A 23,864-nucleotide genomic window follows, 5' to 3' on the forward strand; every position below is an offset into this window, starting at 1 on the left:
TCTCAAATTATGTTAATGTAAAAAAGTAGCAAAAATTAACAAAAAAAAAGTTTTGTCATTAAGCAGTATTGTCTGAAGATTGATGAAGGGACAAAAATTATTTAATCAATTTAAGAATAAGGTTGAAACATAACAAAATGTGGCAAAATTCATGGGGTCTGAATACTTTCTGTACAAATCCACAGGCCTCCACATTCAAAGAACTTGCACAGTTTATTATCTGATGGTTATGCAAACACCTAAGCCTCACAGGCTTTGACTTATACACAACCTAGGCTTATACAACATGGTCCAAGAACTAGCAGTCTAGTGAATATTTATCTGGGGGCCTGGCAGAAGCAGCGGTGCATTCCTGGCGTGCAGACAGTCGAGGCTTTTTCTCTATCGCTCATCTTTAAACACGAGGCGGTGGGAGAGGAGACGAGAGCCCTTAAGCCGCGTCACATGACTCTCACACGGCTACAGCTTCCTCCTCATCTCTGTCTCTGAGTGCGCGCGTGACGAATTTAATTTTGTCACATGCTTTGTAAAAAATTATAAAAACACCGGGTGTAGACTAACAGTGAACTGCTTACTTACAGGCCCTTCCCACCAATGCTGAAGAAAGCCAAAAGAACTAGAAAAATAACAACATGCGGAACAAATACACAAGTAACGATAACTTAGCTACAGTGGGGAGAAGAAGTATTTGATAACCTGGGAAATCGTCTGTGTTTCCTACTTACAAAGCATATAGAGGTCTGTACTTTTTATCATAGGTACACTTCAACTGTGAGAGACGGAATCTAAAAAAAGATCACATTGTATGATTTTTAAGTAATTAATTTGCATTTTATTGCATGACATAAGTATTTGATACATCAGAAAAGCAGAACTTAATATTTGGTACAGAAACCTTTGTTTGCAATTACAGAGATCATACGTTTCCTGTAGTTCTTGACCAGGTTTGCACACACTGCAGCAGGGATTTTGGCCCACTCCTCCATACAGACCTTCTCCAGATTTCGGGGCTGTCGCTGGGCAATACAGACTTTCAGCTCCCTCCAAAGATGTTCTATTGGGTTCAGGTCTGGAGACTGGCTAGGCCACTCCAGGACCTTGAGATGCTTCTTACGGAGCCACTCCTTAGTTGCCCTGGCTGTGTGTTTTGGGTCGTTGTCATGCTGGAAGACCCAGCCACGACCCATCTTCAATGCTCTTACTGAGGGAAGGAGGTTGTTGGCCAAGATCTCGCAATACATGGCCCCATCCACCCTCCCCTCAATACGGTGCAGTCGTCCTGTCCCCTTTACAGAAAAGCATCCCCAAAGAATGATGTTTCCACCTCCATGCTTCACGGTTGGGATGGTGTTCTTGGGGTTGTACTCGTCCTTCTTCTTCCTCCAAACACGGCGAGTGGAGTTTAGACCAAAAAGCTATATTTTTGTCCCATCAGACCACATGACCATCTCCCATTCCTCCTCTGGATCGTCCAGATGGTCATTGGCAAACTTCAGACGGGCCTGGACATGCGCTGGCTTGAGCAGGGGAAACTTGCGTGCGCTGCAGGATTTTAATCCATGACGGCGTAGTGTGTTACTAATGGTTTTCTTTGAGACTGTGGTCCCAGCTGTCTTCAGGTCATTGACCAGGTCCTGCCGTGTAGTTCTGGGCTGATCCCTCACGATCATTGATGCCCCACGAGGTGAGATCTTGCATGGAGCCCCAGGCCGAGGGTGATTGACCGTCATCTTCAACTTCTTCCATTTTCTAATAATTGCGCCAACAGTTGTTGCCTTCTCACCAAGCTGCTTGCCTATTGTCCTGTAGCCCATCCCAGCCTGGTGTAGGTCTACAATTTATCACGGATGTCCTTACACAGCTCTCTGGTCTTGGCCATTGTGGAGAGGTTGGAGTCTGTTTGATTGAGTGTGTGGACAGGTGTCTTTTATAGAGGTGACGAGTTCAAACAGGTGCAGTTAATACAGGTAATGAGTAGAAAACAGGAGGGCTTCTTAAAGAAAAACTAACAGTTGATCAAATACTTATGTCATGCAATAAAATGCAAATTAATTACTTAAAAATCATACAATGTGATTTTCTGGATTTTTGTTTTAGATTCCGTCTCTCACAGTTGAAGTGTACCTATGATAAAAATTACAGACCTCTACATGCTTTGTAAGTAGGAAAACCTGCAGTGTATCAAATACTTGTTCTCCCCACTGTATATACACACACACGGTACCAGTACGAGGTAGATCTGTACATATAGGTAGGGATAAATTTACTAGGCAACAGGATAGATAATAAAGAGTAGTAGCAGCAGCAGCATGTGAGGAGTCAAAAGAGTTGGGGCAAAAATTGTCAATGAAGATGGTTACCTATTTAACTAATAGCTACCGGACTAACTATTTAGCAGTCTTACGGTTTGAGGGTAGAAGTTGTTCAGGGTCCGGTTGGTTCCAGACTAGCTGCATCGGTACCGCTTGCCGTGCGTTATCAGAGATAACAGTCTATGAATTAAGTGGCTGGAGTCTGAACATTTTTAGGGCCTTCCTCTGACACCGCCTGGTAGAGGTCCTGAACTGCAGGGAGCTCGGACCCAGTGATGTAATGGGCTGTACGCACTACCCTTGCGGTCGGATCCAAGCAGTTGCCATACCAAGCTGTGATGCAGCCAGTCAATATGCTCTCAATGGTGCAGCTGAAGAACTTTGAGGACCCAAGGGCCCATGTCGACTCTTTTCAGACTCCTGAGGGGGAAAGCGCTTTGTTGTACCTTCTTCACGACTGTTGGTGTGGACCATGATAATTCCTTAGCGATGTGGACACGGAGGAACTTGCAGCGCTTGACCCCCTTCACCATGGGTGTGTGTGTGTACGAAACATGTCCAGGTCTGTTGTTGCATTTCTGCAGACAGTACTGTGGGTGGGTGAAGTCAGGACATGGGTAGTGCCGTGTCACTGAATCCTGCACCTGGTGAGCTCTCACTACTAAGAATACATCTCAGCATTCATAAGATGTAGATTCACAGTTTACATGTCACAAAATGTCCACTTTGGCAGATTACATGTCATGTCAAACTGAATTGAACACAGACCACAATAATAGAAAATAAACTCCTATAAAAAGTAGAGACTAAGAAATGTTTGGCGTTTTAACTAGGCAACTTTTCTACTGTATATCTGACTGGTTTGTGAGTCAGACTTTACAGAGCAGAAAGGGCAACTAAACTGGTATAGTACTTTGAATAGTCAAACAATTTCTTACTGTTCAAATAACTACCTTCGCCTATGTAAAAGGTTGCAGTTATCTAGAAAAGACAGAGCTCGGGCAGAGAGAGAGAACGATGGGCAGGTGTCTGATACCACATGGACTCCAGATGGTCTGTGTGGGCACAGTGAGGATATGGTACAGTGACGCCAGAAAGCATTCAGACCCCTTGAATTATTACACAGTTAAATTTACAGCATCATTCTAAAATGGTTTAAACAAAGAAAAATAACCCTCATTAATCTACATACAATACCCAATAATGACAAAGCAAAAACAGATTTAGAAATGTTTTGCAAATGTATTAAAAACCTTAATCACATACACTAGCGTTCAAATGGGGTCATATAGAAATGTCCTTGTTTTTGAAAGAAAAGCAAAAATTTCCCCCATTAAAATAGATCAAAATACAGTGTAGATAGACATTGTTAACTTATTGTCAATATGGGGGCGCTGTTTCCACTTTGGAAAAAATTGTGCCCAAATTAAACTGCCTCGTACTCTATTCTAGATCGTACAATATGCATATTATTATTACTATTGGATAGAAAACACTCAAGTTTCTAAAACTGTTTGAATTATATCTGTGAGTAAAACAGAACTCATTTTGCAGCAAACTTCCAGACAGGAAGTGAAAAATCTGAAAACGATGCTCTGTTCCAGGGCCTGCCTATTGAATTGCCTTATATTTATGGATATGCATGCACTGCATACGCCTTCCACTAGATGTCAAAAGGCAGTGGAAGGTGGAATGGGGTGTCTAGCTTGATCTGAGGTCGAACAAGAGCTCTTGGAATGACGTGTCCAGAATTTCCTTTCTCTACCTAGGCGCGGGAAACACCTCCATATTGTCTTATGATAAGCGTTCGGTATACACGGCTAATATCTCCGGCTTTGTTTTTATTTGATACATATTAGAAAAACATCATAAAGTAGGTTTTTTCAACCGAGTTTCATCAGTTTATTCAACGTTTAATGTGACTTTTGGAGTTTTCCGTTCTCTGCGTCGAGAGAAATTGGGAACGTCATCAACATTGGCTAGCCTTGTGGAGCAAATTCGACAGGAGAGAAGGACATTCTAAAACCAAACAACGATTTATTCTGGACAAAGGACTCCTTGTACAAGATTCTGATGGAAGCTCAGCAAAAGTAAGAACAATTTATGATGTTATTTCGTATTTCTAGGGGAAAATGTTTAGTCCTATTATCCGCCCTTTTGTAAGCTGTTTGTTATGGTAAAGTTATTTTTAAAAATCTAACACGGCGGTTGCATTAAGAATTAGTGTATCTTTCATTTGCTGTCCAACATGTATTTTTTAGTAAAGTTTATGATGAGTTCTTTGGTCAGATTAGGTGAGTGTCCAAAATAGCTCCGGACAATTTGGTGAATCGATGCTACATATTCACAATGTATAACCACGGTTTGCAGCTCTAAATATGCACATTTTCGAACAAAACATAAGTGTATTGTATAACCTGATGTTATAAGACTGTCATCTGATGAAGTTGGTCAAGGTTAGTGATCATTTTATATCTTTTGCTGCTAATAAATGCATTTGTGTGTTTGGCTATTGTGGTAAGCTAATATAATGCTATATTGTGTTTTCGCTTAAAAAAAATAAAAAATTTGAAATATTGGCTGGATTCACAAGATGTTTATCTTTCATTTGGTGTACACCATGTATTTTTCATCAATTTTTTATGATGAGTATTTAGGTATTTCACATTGCTCTCTGTAATTATTCTGGCTGCTTTGGTGATATTTTTGATGGTAGCTGCAATGTAAAACTATGATTTATACCTCAAATATGCACATTTTCGAACAAAACAAATTTATTGTATAACATGTTATAAGACTGTCATCTGATGAAGTTGTTTCTTGGTTAGTGACTAATTATATCTCTATTTGGTCGGTTTTGTGATAGCTACCTATGCGGTAGAAAAATTGTGAAAATATGCGGTTGAGTCTTTTGCTATTGTGGTTAGCTAATATAAATATATATTGTGTTTTCGCTGTAAAACATTTTAAAAATCGGAAATGATGGCTGGATTCACAAGATGTTTATCTTTCATTTGCTGTATTGGACTTGTGATTTCATGAAAATTATATTATATGATATCCCTGTCGCATTAGGCTAGGCTATGCTAGTCAGCTTTTTTTGATGAGGATGCTCCCGGATCCGGGATGGGTAGCAATGAAAGGTTATTAATGTTGTGAATGACTAGTGTAGCTGGAAACAGTATATTTCTTTATGGAATATCTACACAGGCGTACAGAGGCCCATTATCAGCAACCATCACTCCTGTGTTCCACTGGCACGTTGTGTTAGCCAATCCAAGTTTATCAGGCTAAGTGATCATTAGAAAACCCTTTTTACAATTATGTTAGCACAGCTGAAAACTGTTGTGCTAATTAAAGAAGCAATAAAACTGGCCTTCTTCAGACTAGTTGAGTATCTGGAGCATCAGCATTTGTGAATTCAATTACAGGCTCAAAATGGCCAGAAACAAAGTCCTTTCTTCTGAAACTAGTCAGTCTATTCTTGTTCAGAGAAATGAAGGCTATTCCATGTGAGAAATTGCCAAGAAACTGAAGAGCTCGTACAACACTGTGTACTACTCCCTTCACAGAACAGCGCAAACTAGCTCTAACCAGAATAGAAGAGTAGGAGGCCCTGGTGCACAACTGAGCAAGAGGACCTTTCCAGCTACAATAGTAATTTACAACATTAACAATGTCTACACTGCATTTCTGACCAAGTTGATGTTATTTTAAAAATGGACAAAAAAGTGATTTTCAAAAACAAGGACATTTCTAATTGACCCCAAACTTTTGAACGGTAGTGTAGCAAGTCAGACCCCTCAGACTCGAAATCAGGTGTATCCTGTTTCCACTGATCATCCTTGAGATGTTTCTACAACTTGGAGTCAACCTGTAGTAAATTAAATTGATTGGACAGGATTTGGAAAGTCACACCTGTCTATATAAGGTCCCACAGTTGACAGTGCACGTCAGAGTAAAAACCAAGCCATGAGGTCGAAGGAATTGAACATAGACCTCTGAGACAGAATTGTGTCGAGGCACAGATCTTGGGACGGGTAACAAAACATTTCTGCAGCATTGAAAGTCCCCAGAAACACAGAGGCCTCCATCATTCTTAAATTTGAATAAGTTTGGAACCACCAACACTCTTCCTAGAGCTATCTGCCTGGCCAAACTGAGAAATCGGGGGAGAAGGGCCTTGGTCAGGGAGGTGACCAAGAACCCGATGGTCACTGACAGATCTCCATAATTCCTATGTGAAGATGGAAGGAACTTCCAGAAAGACAACCATCCTGCAGCACTCCACCAATCAGGCCTTCATGGTAGAGGGGCCAAATGGAAGCCATTCCTCAGTAAAAGGCACATGACAGCCCGCTTGGAGTTTGCCAAAAGGCACTTAAAGGACTCGGACCATAAGAAACAAGATTCTCTGGTCTGATGAAACCAAGATTGAAGTCTTTGGCCTGAATGCCAAGCATCACGTCTGGAGGAACCCTGGCACCATCCCTACAGTGAAGCATGGTGGTAGCAGCATCATGCTGTGTGGATGTTTTTCAGTCGCAGGGCCTGGGAGACTAGTCAGGATCGAGGGAAAGATAAATGGGAGAAAAAAAGTACAGAGATCCTTGATGAAAACCTGCTCCAGAACACTTAGGACCTCTGACTGGGGCGAAGGTTCACCTTCCAATAGGACAACAACCCTAAGCACACAGCCAAGACAACGCAGGAGTGGCTTCTGGACAAGGTTTTGAATGTCCTTGAGTGGCCCAGCCATAGCTCGGACTTGAACCCGATCGAACATCTCTGGAGAGACCTGAAAATAGCTGTGCAACGACGCTTCCCATCCAACCTGACAGAGCTTGAGAGGATCTGCAGAGATTGGGAGACACTCCCTAAAGACAGGTGTGCCAAGCTTGTAGTGTCATACCCAAGAAGACTCAAGGCTGTAATAGCTGCCAGGGGTGCTTCAACAAAGTACTGAGTAAAGGGTCTGAATAATTATGTGAATGTGATTTCAGTTTTTTCTTCATAAATTTGCTAACATTTAGAAAAACCTTATGGGGTATTGTGTGTAGATTGATGAGGGGGGGAAACTATTTCATCCATTTTGGAATAAGACTGTAACGTAAGAAAATGTGGAAAAAGTCAAGGGGTCTGAATACTTTACGAATGCACTGTACACTGGAGAAGCAACATAAATTTGTTCAACATTGGCATGTTCACTTAACTACATTTGGTCACATGGATAGCTAGTTTCACTCACGATAGTGCACAGTATTGCACGTCCATTCACAACCAATCCATCCATTCAGTTAGAAACACGGCAATGACCCTTGGTTACTTTAACAGCCTTCAAAACCAAGCAAGAAGACAAACAAATTATATTGACCAGGATTATTCCTGAACTTCTTGAATGGTGTAACCAAACTGTTTCCATCTGAACCGTGAAATTAGCATCACCATAAATCAAATAGTTTCAAGAGGCCGAAATTTGCCCACTGCTTCTCCTGAAGTAGTCACCTAAATCACAAAAAGTCTTCAGAAATCCACCTTGTATTAGCAGTGGCATGGTCAGGTCTTCAGCCTCTGAACCATTAAACTTCCCCAAAACCTGGGCATTGTAGGCTATATCCACTGAGCTAAAGAAGGGGTGGATGGACTCAGTCTCCTAGCGTGAGTCCCACCGTAAGCAGGTGCAGATCAGCATGAGATCTTTAAAACTGAACGTATGTGTGATGCTGACGTGCTACAGGCTGGAAACGAGTTAACCGCAGGGTGAGAGGGACGGACAGAGGCTACGCCTACAACCAGGTAAACACTTATTAGCAAACAATGCCAATACAGGGACAACTTAAACCTAAACAGCACTTGGGGAGGGCTCAAAAAGGTACAGCTTACCTTTATCTCAAGACCTAGAGGGACAAAAGAAAAAATCCGCTCACACCCAATGCTCTTCTGGGTTACTATTGGAACTGGTTGGCTGTTGTAAAGTCTTTAAATCAGTTGACGTAGGCTAACTCGTTTGTGTGTGGGACATGGTATACAAAGGGAGGGGACATAGTGTGTGCTTGCTTGTGTATGTCTTGGAGATGGGATCAGAGTTAATGAGCCACTGAACCGGACATTTTCTAGAAGGGGTGGGGGTCCAGATGATTTGTGCAGCATGTTTGTGCGTGCGTATACAGACTGAGCAAGAAGCCAGAGTCTGGTGAGTTACGCAAGAGAGCCTCTCGTTGGGGGCACAAATGGGCATCACATTCGTGAGGCAACATGCTGACATATCATTGGGGGAGAGAGAAAGAAATGGACAAAGAGACAGAACCAAACGATATGATGAGTAGGCCTGTGACGGTTATTGAATAACCGTGGTTGGTTATGGATGAACACCGTCATGAAAATACCAGTCAAAACCATTTAAAAATAGGCCAACATTAATTTTAGGATTTTTTAAATGTTTTATTAACTTTATTTTCATGTAGATAAACTTTACCTAATGGGAGTGTTGACTAATGATAAGCAATTGTTTGGCTAAGTTCGTCTATTAAACTTTCTACATCTCCTCTTTCCAACTTTCCTTTGATGCTTTAGCTAGAATGCGCTAATGTTGGGTCAAACGGACAAGGCGCAATTCCTCTCCAACCTGGCATGGTATAATTCTTAACATATCGACTAATCAGCAATGATCCTGCCCGGTCCTGGCCGATATGATGCCCAGGCGATACGAAGTAGAATAGTAGCCTAGGTTATAGTGCACGGCCAGCAATGCACTTTCATGCATAGTAGCCTACAGTTTGTAAAACAGGCAATTTCCGTTTATTACAGTCATTTGGTTACATTAATTTCATGCATGTACTAATTACAGTAGTTCACCATTTCATTCTCAGACTGGAAACGTTGTTTAGAGTTCAAAACCGGCTACACTTGAGAAAAAAAAGTATTGGTTTATTTCATAGGCTCCCATCATTTATGTGCTCCATGTGAGCAATGAGCATGTGTCTGGATTCTCTGTCCTGTTACTGTTGACGGAGAGTGCGCGCATAGAAGTACCTGGCCTGCCTCTTGCTAATGTCAAATCTAGGAAAGTGCCCAGCCGGACTTCTCCGTCATTTTTTCTTCACCTCAGAGAGCAAAGACGTTTTTTTTTTAATGGTATTCTTTCAAAAATATAATATTAGTTCCACAGGTTTTGAAAAATCTTTCCAACACTCTCCCCCTCGATAATCAGTGTCACTGATAAATAGCACACACACAACTTGTCCATAGGCTATTTGTTTCTATTTGAAGGATTGTCAAGTTCATCTTCATACTCGTCCCCTTCATACTTCCAATTTCATATAATCTACTTTAAAAGAAAAGCTATGGTAAGCGTAATAAAAATAAAAAAATTAATGAATGGAGGAATGTTTTTAATGAATGGAGGAATGTTTGCTCATCTGACACGCTGTTGGCGTTGATTTATGGGCGCTTTTACGAGGGTGTGCTTGTTTGAGTTCGCCGATTCTCTCTACAGGCCCATTATTGTCCATTAAGAAAGTTTCCTAAAGTAGCCTGTCTGGACACAATCACTTTAATAAGAATCAAACTGGTCATGATTTAAGCTACATTATTTATCTCATTAAGGTGTCCTGTCTTTGAAGAAAATACACACGACTAAAAGTATGTGGACATATGCTCAATTAACATCAAAGGGGGGGACCAAATGGAGTTGTAACAACTCTATAACAACCTCCACTCTTCTGGGAAGGCTTTCAAGAAGATGTTGGAATAGTGCAGTCGGGGACTTGCTTCTATTCACCCACATGAGCATTAGGGAGGTCAAGCACTGAATTCTTCCCAAAGGTGTTCGATGGAGTTGAGGTCAGGGCTCTGTTCAGGCCAGTTAAGTTCTTCCACAGGGACCTCACTTTGTTCAAAGGGGCATCGTCATTCTGATACAGGAAAGGGCCTGTTACCACAAAGTTGGAAGTACAGAATCTTCACCTGGAATGCATTTCAATTAACCAGGTATGTCTTGTTAAAAGTTAATTTGTGGGAATTGTTAACTTCTTAATGCATTGGAGCCAGTTGTGTTGTGACAAGGTAGGGGTGGTATACAGAAGATCACCCTATTTGGTAAAATACCAAGTCCATATTATGGCAAGAACAGTTAACATAAGCAAAGAGAAACGACAGTCCATCATTACTTTAAAGAAATGAAGGTCAGTCAATGCGGAAAATTAGTAACCAAGTTTCTTCAATTGCAGTCGCAAAAAACATCAAGCGCTATGATGAAACTGTAGTTGAGGACCACAACAGGAAAGGAAGACCCAGAGTTACCTCTGTTGTTCAGAGGAGACTGCATGAATCAGGCCTTCGTAGTCAAATTGCTGCAAAGAAACCACAACTAAATGACACCAGTAAGAGACTTGCTTGGGCCAAGTGGAAATATGTCCTTTGGTCTGATGAGTCCAGATTGAGGTTCCAACCACTGTGTCTTTGTGTCTATAGAATTCAAGGCACACTTAACCAGCATGTCTACCACAGCATGCTGCAGCGATACGCCATCCCATCTGGTTTGCGCTTGGTGGGACTATAATTTCTTTTTCAACAGGACAATGACCCAAAACACCTCCAGGCTGTGTAAGGGCTATTTGACCAAGAAGGAGAGTGGAGTGCTGCGTCAGATGATCTGGCCTCCACAATCACACGACCTCAACCCAATTGAGATGGGTTGGGATAAGTTGGAACACAAGAGTGAAGGAAAAGCAGCCAACAAGTGCCATTATATGTGGGAACTCCTTCAAGACTGTTGGAAAAGCATTCCATTTGAAGCTGGTTGAGAGAATACCAAGAGTCTGCAAAGCTGTCAAGGCCAAGGGTGGCAACTTTGAAGAATCTAAAATATATTCTGATTTGTTTAACACTTTTTTGGTTACTACATGATGTTATTTCATAGTTGAGGTCTTCACTATTGTTCTACAATATAGAAAAAAATACAGAAAAACCCTTGAATGAGTAAGTGTCCAGACTTTTGACTTGTACCATATATGCAGAAAATAGGATCTGTATATACAGTGGGGAGAACAAGTATTTGATACACTGCCGATTTTCCTACTTACAAAGCATGTAGAGGTCTGTAATTTTTATCATAGGTACACTTCAACTGTGAGAGACGGAATCTAAAACAAAAATCCAGAAAATCATATTGTATGATTTTTAAGTAATTAATTTGCATTTTATTGCATGACGTAAGTATTTGATCGCCTACCACACCCGTAAGAATTCCGGCTCTCACAGAGCTGTTAGTTTTTCTTTAAGAAGCCCTCCTGTTCTCCACTCTTTACCTGTATTAACTGCACCTGTTTGAACTCGTTACCTGTATAAAAGACACGTCCACACACTCAAACAGACTCCAACCTCTCCACAATGTCCAAGACCAGAGAGCTGTGTAAGGACATCAGGGATAAAATTGTAGACCTGCATAAGGCTGGGATGGGCTACAGGACAATAGGCAAGCAGCTTGGTGAGAAGGCAAAAAACTGTTGGCGCAATTATTAGAAAATGGAAGAAGTTCAAGATGACGGTCAATCACCCTCGGTCAGGGGCTCTGTGCAAGATCTCACCTCGTGGGGCATCAATGATCATGAGGAAGGTGAGGATCAGCTCAGAACTACACGGCAGGACCTGGTCAATGACCTGAAGAGAGCTGGGACCACAGTCTCAAAGAACCATTAGTGTGTTACTAACCATTAGTAACACACTACGCCGTCATGGATTAAAATCCTGCAGCGCACGCAAGGTCCCCCTGCTCAAGCCAGCGCATGTCCAGGCCCGTCTGAAGTTTGCCAATGACCATCTGGATGATCCAGAGGAGGAATGGGAGAAGGTCATGTGGTCTGATGAGACAAAAATAGAGCTTTTTGGTCTAAACTCCACTCGCCGTGTTTGGAGGAAGAAGAAGGACTTCCAGCATGACAACGACCCGAAACACACAGCCAGGGCAACTAAGGAGTGGCTCCGTAAGAAGCATCTCAAAGTCCTGGAGTGGCCTAGCCAGTCTCCAGACCTGAACCCAATAGAAAATCTTTGGAGGGAGCTGAAAGTCCGTATTGCCCAGCGACAGCCCCGAAACCTGAAGGATCTGGAGATGGTCTGTATGGAGTAGTGGGCCAAAATCCCTGCTGCAGTGTGTGCAAACCTGGTCAAGAACTACAGGAAACGTATGATCTCTGTAATTGCAAACAAAGGTTTCTGTACCAAATATTAAGTTCTGCTTTTCTGATGTATCAAATACTTATGTCATGCAATAAAATGCAAATTAATTACTTAAAAATCATACAATGTGATTTTCTGGATTTGTGTTTTAGATTCCGTCTCTCACAGTTGAAGTACCCATGATAAAAATTACAGACCTCTACATGCTTTGTAAGTAGGAAAACCTGCAAAATCGGCAGTGTATCAAATACTTCTTCTCCCCACTGTATATAAAAAAAGATATACAGAAAAGCCAACAGACAAGGTAGGCATATATCTTTATTTTGACTCTTAATATTGTGTGTCAATACTAAAATGCAACAGATCCTCTCCAACCTGGCATTTCTTAATTTGTTTCTTAATATTTATAAGTAATAACCTGAATAATAATGAAATGTCATGATAATAACGCAGTGTAATGGCTTGTTTCAAATAGTAAAAACCTAAGGAAACATATCCATGTAAACAAGTGTACAAACCAAAATGTGACCCCCACTGAATGGGTGTCAGTGACCGTGTATATTGGCTTGGCCAATTACCATAACCTCAAATTCCAAGACGGTCACAGCCCTAACCATGAGACATCACCATAGGGTCATAGGAGATGTGAGAGCCCGATCGACCACCTAAACAGGGAATTTAAAAAAGGTTGAAAAATGCCTAACTGAACACGAGAACAAGTTAGAATTAAAGCGCGGGCTGCCAATCTGGGGGGATTTTCAACCGCCTCTCTGGACAATTTCCACAGCAGTCTGTGAACCATTTGAGGTGATATATATATATGGAGGAAACAGAGTGCATTTTAGGATTTGTGTGCAAAACTATCTTATGGGCAAAGAGTCAGGCTCATGTCTAAGGCCCAGTCCAGGGATATGGGGTTTTATATTGGCGTCTGGAAAGCCGGATATGTCATTAGGCATACTGTGAATCTTCACGGAAAATATGTGGCTAGAGGAAGCTTGGACTGCTAACTCATGTCCTGTTCACAGTTTCGGCAAAGACTCATTTTCAAAGTTGACCTCCTATACAATCCCCCAGACATACTAACAGAGGAAGGAAGTTCTGTTACAAGCAATGATTAACATTAGAGCTGCTGCTTGTACATTTTACAAAACATTGTCCACCAGCACCTGATTTGCAGTGTTACAGTAATTCTGAATAAGGCTACTCTGTAAAACTGAACCCTACATCACTTCTGCCATTAATTCTACTGCATCTAGTTACCAGGCCGGTCAGTGTACATGCGTATTTGCCACTGTTGAAGGAAATTTGCATTCAGCCGTAAGAAGTACAATACAGACACGGCACAAAATGCAAGTTATGAAAGCCATAATATAATATATATTCATGTTATATAGGGCTAGGTAAAAAGTTGCTGTTAAAAACGAAAACATAGGCCTAGGCGTGGTGAAAATTTTGCCAATACCCCCACCTTGTCATTACATAGGCCTAAGCTTGTGGGATTTCCAAATCCACACAAAAATAATGTGCGGCGTGTTAAGAAACAGAACATTCTGGATGCATTAGTCAGTAGCATCTAATAGCAGAACAAATATGTTCATATTCACAAATAACCACACAGAGATGGCTCTGGGTTGCAAAACTACTGGAATTTTCCATAATGCATAGTTCTTGGGAGGGTACGGTAGGCTTATCGGCTTCCAGGGTTTAAGACTTAATAAGACATATTCCTACAAACAACTGAAAGTTCAACATAACAGCTTTCATGGAAATGCAACTACATCTGTATGGTAGCCTTATATCTTTGGATTAGATTGCCTCCTTATGTAGATAATGGTAATGCACGTATGGCTTTGCTTTTAAAGGCTTAGTGCAGTCAAAAATGTGATTTAACTTTGTTCTATATACACCGAGTGCACAAAACAATGGGAATACCTTCCTAGTATTTAGTTCAACCCCTTTTGCCCTCAGAACAGCCTCAATTTCATCAGTGCATGGACTCTACAAGGTGTCAAAATCATTCCACAAGGATGCTGGCACATGTTGACTCCAATGCTTCCCACAGTTGTGCCAAATTTGCTGGATGTCCTATGGGTGATGGACCATTCTTGATACACGTGGGAAACTTTTGAACGTGAAAAGCCAAGCAGTGTTGCAGTTCTTGACGCAAACCGGTGTGCCTGGCACCTACTACCATACCCCGTTCAAAGGCACTGAAATACACTGCTCAAAAAAATAAAGGGGACACTTAAACAAGACAATGTAACTCCAAGTCAATCACACTTCTGTGAAATCAAACTGTCCACTTAGGAAGCAACACTGATTGACAATAAATTTCACATGCTGTTGTGCAAATGGAATAGACAACAGGTGGAAATTATAGGCAATTAGCAAGACACCCCCAATAAAGGAGTGGTTCTGCAGGTGGTGACCACAGACCACTTCTCAGTTCCTATGCTTCCTGGCTGATGTTTTAGTCACTTTTGAATGCTGGCGGTGCTTTCACTCTAGTGGTAGCATGAGACGGAGTCTACAACCCACACAAGTGGCTCAGGTAGTGCAGCTCATCCAGGATGGCACATCAATGCGAGCTGTGGCAAGAAGGTTTGCTGTGTCTGTCAGCGTAGTGTCCAGAGCATGGAGGCGCTACCAGGAGACGTGGAGGAGGCCGTAGGAGGGCAACAACCCAGCAGCAGGGCCGCTACCTCTGCCTTTGTGCAAGGAGGAGCACTGCCAGAGCCCTGCAAAATGACCTCCAGCAGGCCACAAATGTGCATGCGTCTGCTCAAACGGTCAGAAACAGACTCCATGAGGGTGGTATGAGGGCCCGACATCCACAGGTGGGGGTTGTGCTTACAGCCCAACACCGTGCAGGACGTTTGGCATTTGCCAGAGAACACCAAGATTGGCAAATTCGCCACTGGCGCCCTGTGCTCTTCACAGATGAAAGCAGGTTCACACTGAGCACGTGACAGAGTCTGGAGTAGCCGTGGAGAACGTTCTGCTGCCTGCAACATCCTCCAGCATGACCGGTTTGGCGGTGGGTCAGTCATGGTGTGGCATTTCTTTGGGGGGCCGCACAGCCCTCCATGTGCTCGCCAGAGGTAGCCTGACTGCCATTAGGTACCGAGATGAGATCCTCAGACCCCTTGTGAGACCATATGCTGGTGCAGTTGGCCTTGGGTTCCTCCTAATGCAAGACCTCATGTGGCTGGAGTGTGTCAGCAGTTCCTGCAAGAGGAAGGCATTGATGCTATGGACTGGCCCGCCCGTTCCCCAGACCTGAATCCAATTGAGCACATCATGTCTCGCTCCATCCACCAACGCCACGTTGCACCACAGACTGTCCAGGAGTTGGCGGATCCTTTAGTCCAGGTCTGGGAGGAGATCCCTCGGGAGACCATCCGCCACCTCATCAGGAGCATGCCCAGGCGTTGAGCCTCATTTTGACTTGTTTTAAGGACATTACATCAAAGTTGGATCAGCCTGTAGTGTGGTTTTCCACTTTAAATTTTGAATTTGATTGGAAATAAATTTGATTTCCATTGATAATTTGTGTGATTTTGTTCTCAGCACATTCAACTATGTAAAGAAAAAAGTATTTAATAAGAATATTTCATTCAGATCTAGGATGTGTTATTTTAGTGTTCCCTTTATTTTTTTGAGCAGTGTATTTTGTCTTGCCCATTCACCCTTGGAATGTCACACATACACAATCCATGTTTCAATTGTCTCAAGGCTTGAAAATCTTTTAACCTGTCTCCTACCCTTCATCTAAAATGATTGAAGTGGATTTAACAGGTGACGCCAATAAGGGATCATAGCTTTTACCTGGTCAGTTGATGTCATGGAAAGAGCAGGTGTTCCTAATGTTTTGTACACTGTATATTTCCACACTACGAGGTTGGTGATGATAATGCCATTTCAATGTAAGAGCTGATTGAAAAGACTGCCTGAAATTTCTGCCAGTTTGTCTTCCATGGTGACGTTGCCATGCTGTAAATTAGTTAATAGACCAATTAGAGAGTTCCAAACCTCTTGGCCAATAACAGCTAATTTTCAGTTTACCCCATCCCACGTAAACCACTCCAACAACCCTAGCAAAATTGTTCTCATTGCTAAGAAGCTTTGTCTTTATGACCATTTTAATTGAAAACAATCACAGTAAGAGACTTAATTGTTACCCAGAAATGATTTGATATTGAGATAAAAACAGCTGCATTGAACCTTTCTGGGAACATCTTCAGTTAAATGTGGGGTATTGGAGTGTGACCCTGTAACAGACTTAAGTAGCCACTAGACCTGTGTCTAGACCAATGGTTCAACTTTGGAACACTCGTTAAAAGTGACCTGTAGAATGAACGTGGGATTTCGACTTGAACACGAGCACAGCAAGAAAGAAAATCAATCAGATAATACATTGAATAACAGATGATTATGCAGATGAGGCAACAGGTAGCCTAGTGGTTAGAGTGGGTTGGAGGGGCGCGGCTCTGTTGCGACCTGCAGTGTGTGTGACGTTTGGTGTGGCGTTATCTTATGTTTTTAATGTTATGTTTTTAATTTGTACACTTAGTGGCGTTATTTTATGTTTTTAATTTGTACACTTAGTTTACAAACATTCTGCCAACCATGGATTTCCAGTGGTGGGGTGTTGGACTGATCTTGTTGATCGTGTACATACCCGCTACGAACGGACTAAATAATGAAAACGCTGCTGGCAGCGGAATCCAATACAGCAGGGAGTTTTTACTACAATGCAACTCAAATACGAACGCGATGGATATCCCAATGGCCCATCTAATACCTGATTGTCTGCGAGTGGATTACAAACCCAAATGCAAACGTGGAAAACGCGGGGGAATCAGACAACGACTTAAAAAAATTAAGAACAAACTTCCCTTACCCACCACCTTGCTGATTAATGCCCAGTCACTGAGGGGGAAAGCGGATGAGTTGTCAGCGAATCTGCGCTTCCAACGCGAATACCGGGAGGCCTGTTTGCTGGCATTTACTGAGACTTGGCTGGATGACAGAGTCCCGGACAGAGAAGTGGAGCCGGCCGGCTTCACCCTGGTCAGAGCGGACCGCGATCTGACAGTCACAGGGAAACTTCACGGCGTGAAGTCTGCCTGCTTGTCAGGGACCAGTGGTGTAAATCGATCCTGGTAAGAGAGCGACTCTGTACCCCCGACATTGAACTGCTTTCTGTGTCACTGCGACCTTACTATCTGCCCCGTGAGTTCCCCCAATTGTTTGTTACCGTTGTGTACATTCAACCAAAAGCTAATATAACAAAGGCATCAGAGATTATTTATAATCTGTCACAGAAACTGGAATCCATCTCCCCCGACGCACCCAAATTTATTTTAGGGGATTTTAACAACTGTACCTTGCGCAAAGTTTTGCGCACATACCATCAGTATGTGAAATGTCACACTAGGAAAAATAGGACTCTTGATTTGTGCTATGGGACAATACCAAAGGCGTTCTCTGCCACCACCAGACCTCCTCTGGGGACATCAGACCACAATGTGGTCTACCTCAGGCCAACTTACTGTCGCCTCCTGGAGGGGGAGAAACCCACAGTTAAAACTGTCCAGATCTGGAATGACAACAGTATCACTTGTCTCCAGGGGTGTTTTGACTGTACAATGTGGGAGGTATTTGAGGACAGCAGCTCTGATCTGGATGAACTCACAGAGGTTATTTCAGACTATGTAAACTTCTGTGTTGAGTCAGTTGTGCCTACTAAGACCTGTAAAATCTTCCCTAACAACAAGCCTTGGGTATCAAAACATCTAAAATCACTACTTGATAGGAAGAAGGCAGTTTATGCTGGGGGTGATAGACAGGCTTTAAGAGATGTACAACGTGAGATAAAAAGACAGATACTGGTGGACAAGGAGGCATACAAGCAAAGGGTGGAGAGGACGCTCTCCTCAGGAAACGCAAGGGTGGCCTGGCAAGGGATTAAATCCATGGCTAGCACCCCCCATATAGGCAGGGGAAAAACCAGTGCTGACCTTGGGGGATATGAGGGCCAGAACATGGCTAATGAACTGAATGTTTTCTTCTCAAGATTTGAATCAGACAACTTCGTGTCGGAGGTAAAACAAATGGAAGCATCATTACAAATGTTTGAGAGAGTTGTTGTTCAACAGTCTGATGTTATAAAGTTGTTCAGGGGATGTAACACATACAAAAGCCCAGGCCCAGACAAAATAAGTGGGCATGTGTTAAAGCACTGTGCTGAACAACTGGCTGGTGTTTTTACAGACATTTTCCAATCCTCACTCAACCAGCAACACGTTCCAGTATTGTGGAAAAAATCAATAATTATACCAATTCCTAAAGTATCGAATCCCTCTGTGCTGAATGACTATCGCCCTGTCGCTTTGACATCCTTAGTTATGAAATGCCTTGAGAAACATGGTCTATAGACATCTAGAAGGTACCAAATCCCATGTCAGGGTTCTGTTTGTTGACTTTTCTTCTGCCTTCAACACAATCCAGCCCTACATTCTGGCACAGAGACTCATTCGGGACTTTTCCTTAGATGGGGGGCTGGTTTTGTGGCTGTTGGACTTCCTGAGCCAACGCTCACAGCGAGTCAAAATAGGTCCCCATGTGTCGGATATACGCAATACCAATACAGGCTCTCCTCAGGGATGTGTTTTGTCCCCACTTCTGTACATCTTGTACACTAATAGTTGTACTAGTTCCCATACTGACAGACACCTCGTTAAGTTCGCTGATGACACTGCCTTGATCAGCCTGTTGCATGATGATGAGGAACATCATGGCCCGGTCCTAGATAACTTTGTAGAGTGGTGTGAGGAATCACACTTGGTCCTCAATACTAACAAGACCAAAGAGATGTGCATAGACTTTAGGAAGCGTACAACACCTACCTCTGCAACATCTATCAGAGGCCAGAATATAGAAATTGTAGAGGAATATAAATATCTGGGTGTCTTTTTGGACAGTAAGCTTCAGTGGAGTAAATGTACAGACCAGATCTACAAAAAGAGCCAACAGACTGTACTTTCTAAAAAAGTTGGGTTCTTTTAATATAGACTGTACTATATTGACTCTGTTTTACAAATCCTTTATTGAGAGTATTTTAACTTTTTGTATTGTTTGTTGGTTTGGCAATGCCACTGTCAGTCAGAGAAACATGCTGAGAAGGATTATTACCACAGCAAGCAAGGTACTTGGAGTCAAACAGACAGGCCTGGATGAGATTTTTAAGGTCAGGGCCCTCCGTAAGGCTCACAAAATCATTTTAGACCCAAGTCACCCCCTGTACCTGGACTTTGAATTACTCCCCTCTGGGCGCAGGTATAGGGCACCCCTCAGCAGGAAAAATAGAACGAGACAATCATTTGTGCCAGGTGTGATATCCCTCTTAAATAGCTCGGGCAAATGTTCCCATTGACCCCGTAAGGCCAGCAGGCTAGTCTTTTCTTATTTTTTAAATGTTAAATTTTATTTTATTTATTGGTGCGTGACTGTTATTGAAAGTTGTATTGTCAATCTTGTTTTGTATTTAACGCCACTTTAAATGTGTACATGGCACTGCAACAAAATTTCCCCATGGGGACAATAAAGTAAGTAAGTAAGAGCGTTGGACTAGTAACCGAAAGGTTGCAAGATCGAATCCCTGAGGTGACAAGGTAAAAGTGTTCTGCCCCTGAACAAGGCAGTTACCCCACTGTTCCTAGGCCATCATTGAAAATAAGAATTTGTTCTTAACCGACTTGCCAACCAACTTGCCATCTGTATTGTTGTTTCAAGTTCAGTGCACTGGAGCAGTTGTTACATTTGAGGGGTGGGCATCATGAGCAAAGTAATTTGTATGTTAGTCTGTGAAAACCGTTATCGGATTTGCCTGTGCTTAGGCTTAGCAGTAGCACAGCCGCTGCTATATATTTAAAAAAAAGTTAGTCTTGTATCTGTGGTAGGATCTTTACAATGCTCATCTCTAGACCTTCCCGTTCAAAAGACCTATTTTACCTGCGCTACATTTTTCTTTAATCGAAAATGTGCACCTTTAGCGTTACAGTTTTAAACGGGTACACACAATTTAACCATCATGAGTAAGGAAACGAAAATAGTTTAAACCCTACCTAATCTATGACAAATGGTTTATTGAAAACAGATCTGCAGTACGGATTCGAAGGAGGTCATTGCCACTAACTAAATTAGGAAAAGTATGTGTGCCACAATTTATCCCATCATTGTGCTACGGTTCAAAAAAGGTTGTAAGCCACTGCAGTGGTCTAGATGCAAGGGAAACATTGATTCGGTTACGGTAGTATTGATTCAGTGCCTGTCTACCAGGCCCAATACTTACCTGCAGTTATAGTTCGTAGATACTATTATAATATCTCACCAAATTTGCTACATTTAATAAATTAGGCTGCCAGCCAAATAGAACTAGAGCGCATTGCTAATACTGAATCACAACAAGCTTATGACACACTAGCTTAGCTACTTTAACAAGGACTGATTTAACATTACCAACAAATTATTCGACATTTAATTTAACGGAAATGTTATCGTTCAGACATGCACAGCCGTACACATGGACTGCATAACGTTAGACAAGCCACCAACGTAGGTTGCTAGTTAACGTTACCAGCTCCGTTAGTTGCCGTTTTGGTTTCTCGGCTTCCCATCATAGGTCGGTGGAAGTTTGAAACGTAGTTTGTGGTGGTTAGTTAACCAACTAGTTGCGTTAGGTAGCGTTAATCTCCAAAGCGGAACCAGTTAGGCCGGTAAAATAGCTAGCTAACGTTAGCGATGGTGCACCACGCGTAGTCTGGTCCCTGCAATGGCTGCATGCAACACAGCGTGCCCAAGTAGCTTGCTGTTAAATATTTTTACAAGGCGTAGCTAGCTACTTTCACAATATGTTGCTACTCATACCGTAGTGGCACTGGGTAAATGAATGCACCTAGCTGACAACGTTAGCTAGCTTGCAAGCTAGCCATTTTAGTTTCAAGACGTCAAAGTACCACAATAGGCAAAATTCCAAATAGCTAACTAAGGTTAGCTAGCAGACAACGCAGAGGAAATGTGCTAGCTAACGTTAGCCATTTAAACAAAGCTGGGCGTTTAAGACTTCTGCTACGTTATTTAATTTAACAGATAAATGAATGTAGCTAGCCAACAGCTACATCTGCATGTTGTAGCAAATTCTGCCCGGTTCCATGTTGTGGGAGTGAAAGAAAACAAATGTTTTTTTTTATATAGTTACCTCACTCGAGTGCCGTGTGCATCTCCTCTCAGCTCCGTACCCCCCAAAAAAAGCAACCCGTTCACTGAGCAGCGACTCACAAACAGCCAATGGATTTTCAAGGGGGCCGGCTTCCCACGACGATCAAGAGGGCCTTTTCGGTACTGCAGTTTACAGGCCTAGAAAGACAATTCTTATAGACCGCCCGAAAGAGAAGTCACGTTTTTTAATTCCAAATAAGACACTTTAGTCATCAACTTTATGAACAAAACATCAATTGAATTATTCATGTAATTGTCTCAGCGGCAGGCCATCATTCACAGACTAAGTTATTAACATTTTAGATTAATGCTGTGAAGTTGAGCTTCTGTCACATGAACACGCTGAAGGGAAATCATTCACGCGTTCTCGTGCGGGGGGGGGATTCTTTGCACCTGTTGAACATTGCCAGAAGAAGAGAGGCAGCAAAAACCTGAATGTACTGTCATGTTTAGCTTTCAACTTCACCAAACATGCTAAGCAGTCTAAAATCTACACATAAATTGGTTATCGCATTTTTTGGTATTATGAATGTTGTCATGCATCTGCCTTAAAACTTCTTTAGGGTACCCCCACTTCTTCTCAATTTCCGCCTAAAGACTTACCCTAATCGAACTGCCTGTAGCTCAGGCCCATCATTTGAAAGGAAACACTCTGAAGTTTGTGTAAATGTGAATTGAATGTAGGAGAATATAACACAATAGATCTGGTAGAAGAAAATACAAGGAAATAAACATACGTTTTCTGTTTTTTATTGTTGCTGCATCATCTTTCAAATGACCAAGAACAGCCAAACATACAGATAGGATGCTGTGGATGATTTGAATGAAGAACATAAGATGGCAACAATAGCTGAGCAAAGTTTTAGACAGATAACTTCAAAAATGAGCGAGCTACATGACATTGAGCATGAAGTCACCCAGGTGTCCCACACAAATGTACCCAAGTGGCCGAATTGGTACAGTGAAACATTTTGAAGGAAATAACTATATACAAAATACATAAATGCTATTCTAACACACCCCCAAAAAATAAATATATATGAAAAAAAATTCGAAAAAAACTATAATAATAAACAAGCAAATAACAAGGGTAACTATTTACACATTTTCTATTTACAATATTGTATATTTTATAAATAAATGAATAAATAGATAGATAAATATTGTGAAGACCCTCGGCCCTCAGTCCTGGTGCCATGGCCCATAGCAGTCTCTTTCTGCTGTAAAGCAGAGGCTTACTGAACAGGTGGTGCAGGTGATGGGGCATTTCCTGTGACAAAGGGCACAACGTCGCCTCCCCACTCTGCCCTTTTTGCCCTGAGGCACATTCATGCCTGCAGAGATTAATCTGGGCAGGTGAACACCACTGGTTGACGGAGCAGAAGGTGCTGCAGTGGACTTGCTGTAGCTAGCAAGCTCCTGGATGAGCAGCTCCCTGAAGGCTAGCTGTGAGATGGGGGCTGTCTCTATCAATTTCCTCTATAATTTGGGTTAAATCTGTATACCTGGACTTTGTTTTAGCTTTTCCTGATTTATTCGCCATAATTTAAATATATAAACTTGTTGAAAATGCTATTGAATATGTACTGCTATGCGTAACACTCGTGGCTCCGTCAAGTAGGATTTGCAATGGCGAATGAACCTCTTTTACGCCAGAGTTTACAACAAAGGCTGGTCTTCAAACGTATAACCATTACATATTGCCGTTTACCTCAGCTCATTGGCTATCTTCCAAGCTAGATTTCAAGATGATCAGTGGTCATTGGGCCAAAATACAGTCAATCAACGATAGACCGGTCCTACCATTGGTGCGCAATGAGGTCATTGATTGGTGTCTTCAAATCGGTTTGTTTCGGTCAATTACGTCCCGGGAAAAGAGCTATCATGTATGGTTGTGTTAGTAACAACAAGAGGATTGCAATGAAACCAACCATGACTGGATAAACGTTTGTTTAGTGTGTGTAATTACCACGAACGCTTCATCTATAGTTGATTGAGACGGAAATCACGACGCAACCGGTTTACAAATGTTTCGTGTTAGGCTATAAAAATTGATTTTATCAAACAAAACGAACATTCACTGTGTAG

General features: G+C 42.1%; 1 protein-coding gene across 1 annotated transcript in view; it reads right to left on the minus strand.

Moving 5' to 3' along the window:
• The window catches only part of slc39a10 (solute carrier family 39 member 10), a 72,242-nt gene extending 50,341 nt beyond the window's left edge, over nucleotides 1-21,901 (minus strand). The window contains exon 1 of the mRNA XM_071340127.1: nucleotides 21,757-21,901. The gene's annotated coding sequence lies outside the window, so the exon portion shown is untranslated. The remainder of the gene's footprint in view (nucleotides 1-21,756) is intronic.
• Nucleotides 21,902-23,864: the final 1,963 nt, after the last annotated feature.

This window comes from Salvelinus alpinus, chromosome 14, assembly GCF_045679555.1.
Source record: "Salvelinus alpinus chromosome 14, SLU_Salpinus.1, whole genome shotgun sequence".
NCBI lineage: Eukaryota > Metazoa > Chordata > Actinopteri > Salmoniformes > Salmonidae > Salvelinus > Salvelinus alpinus.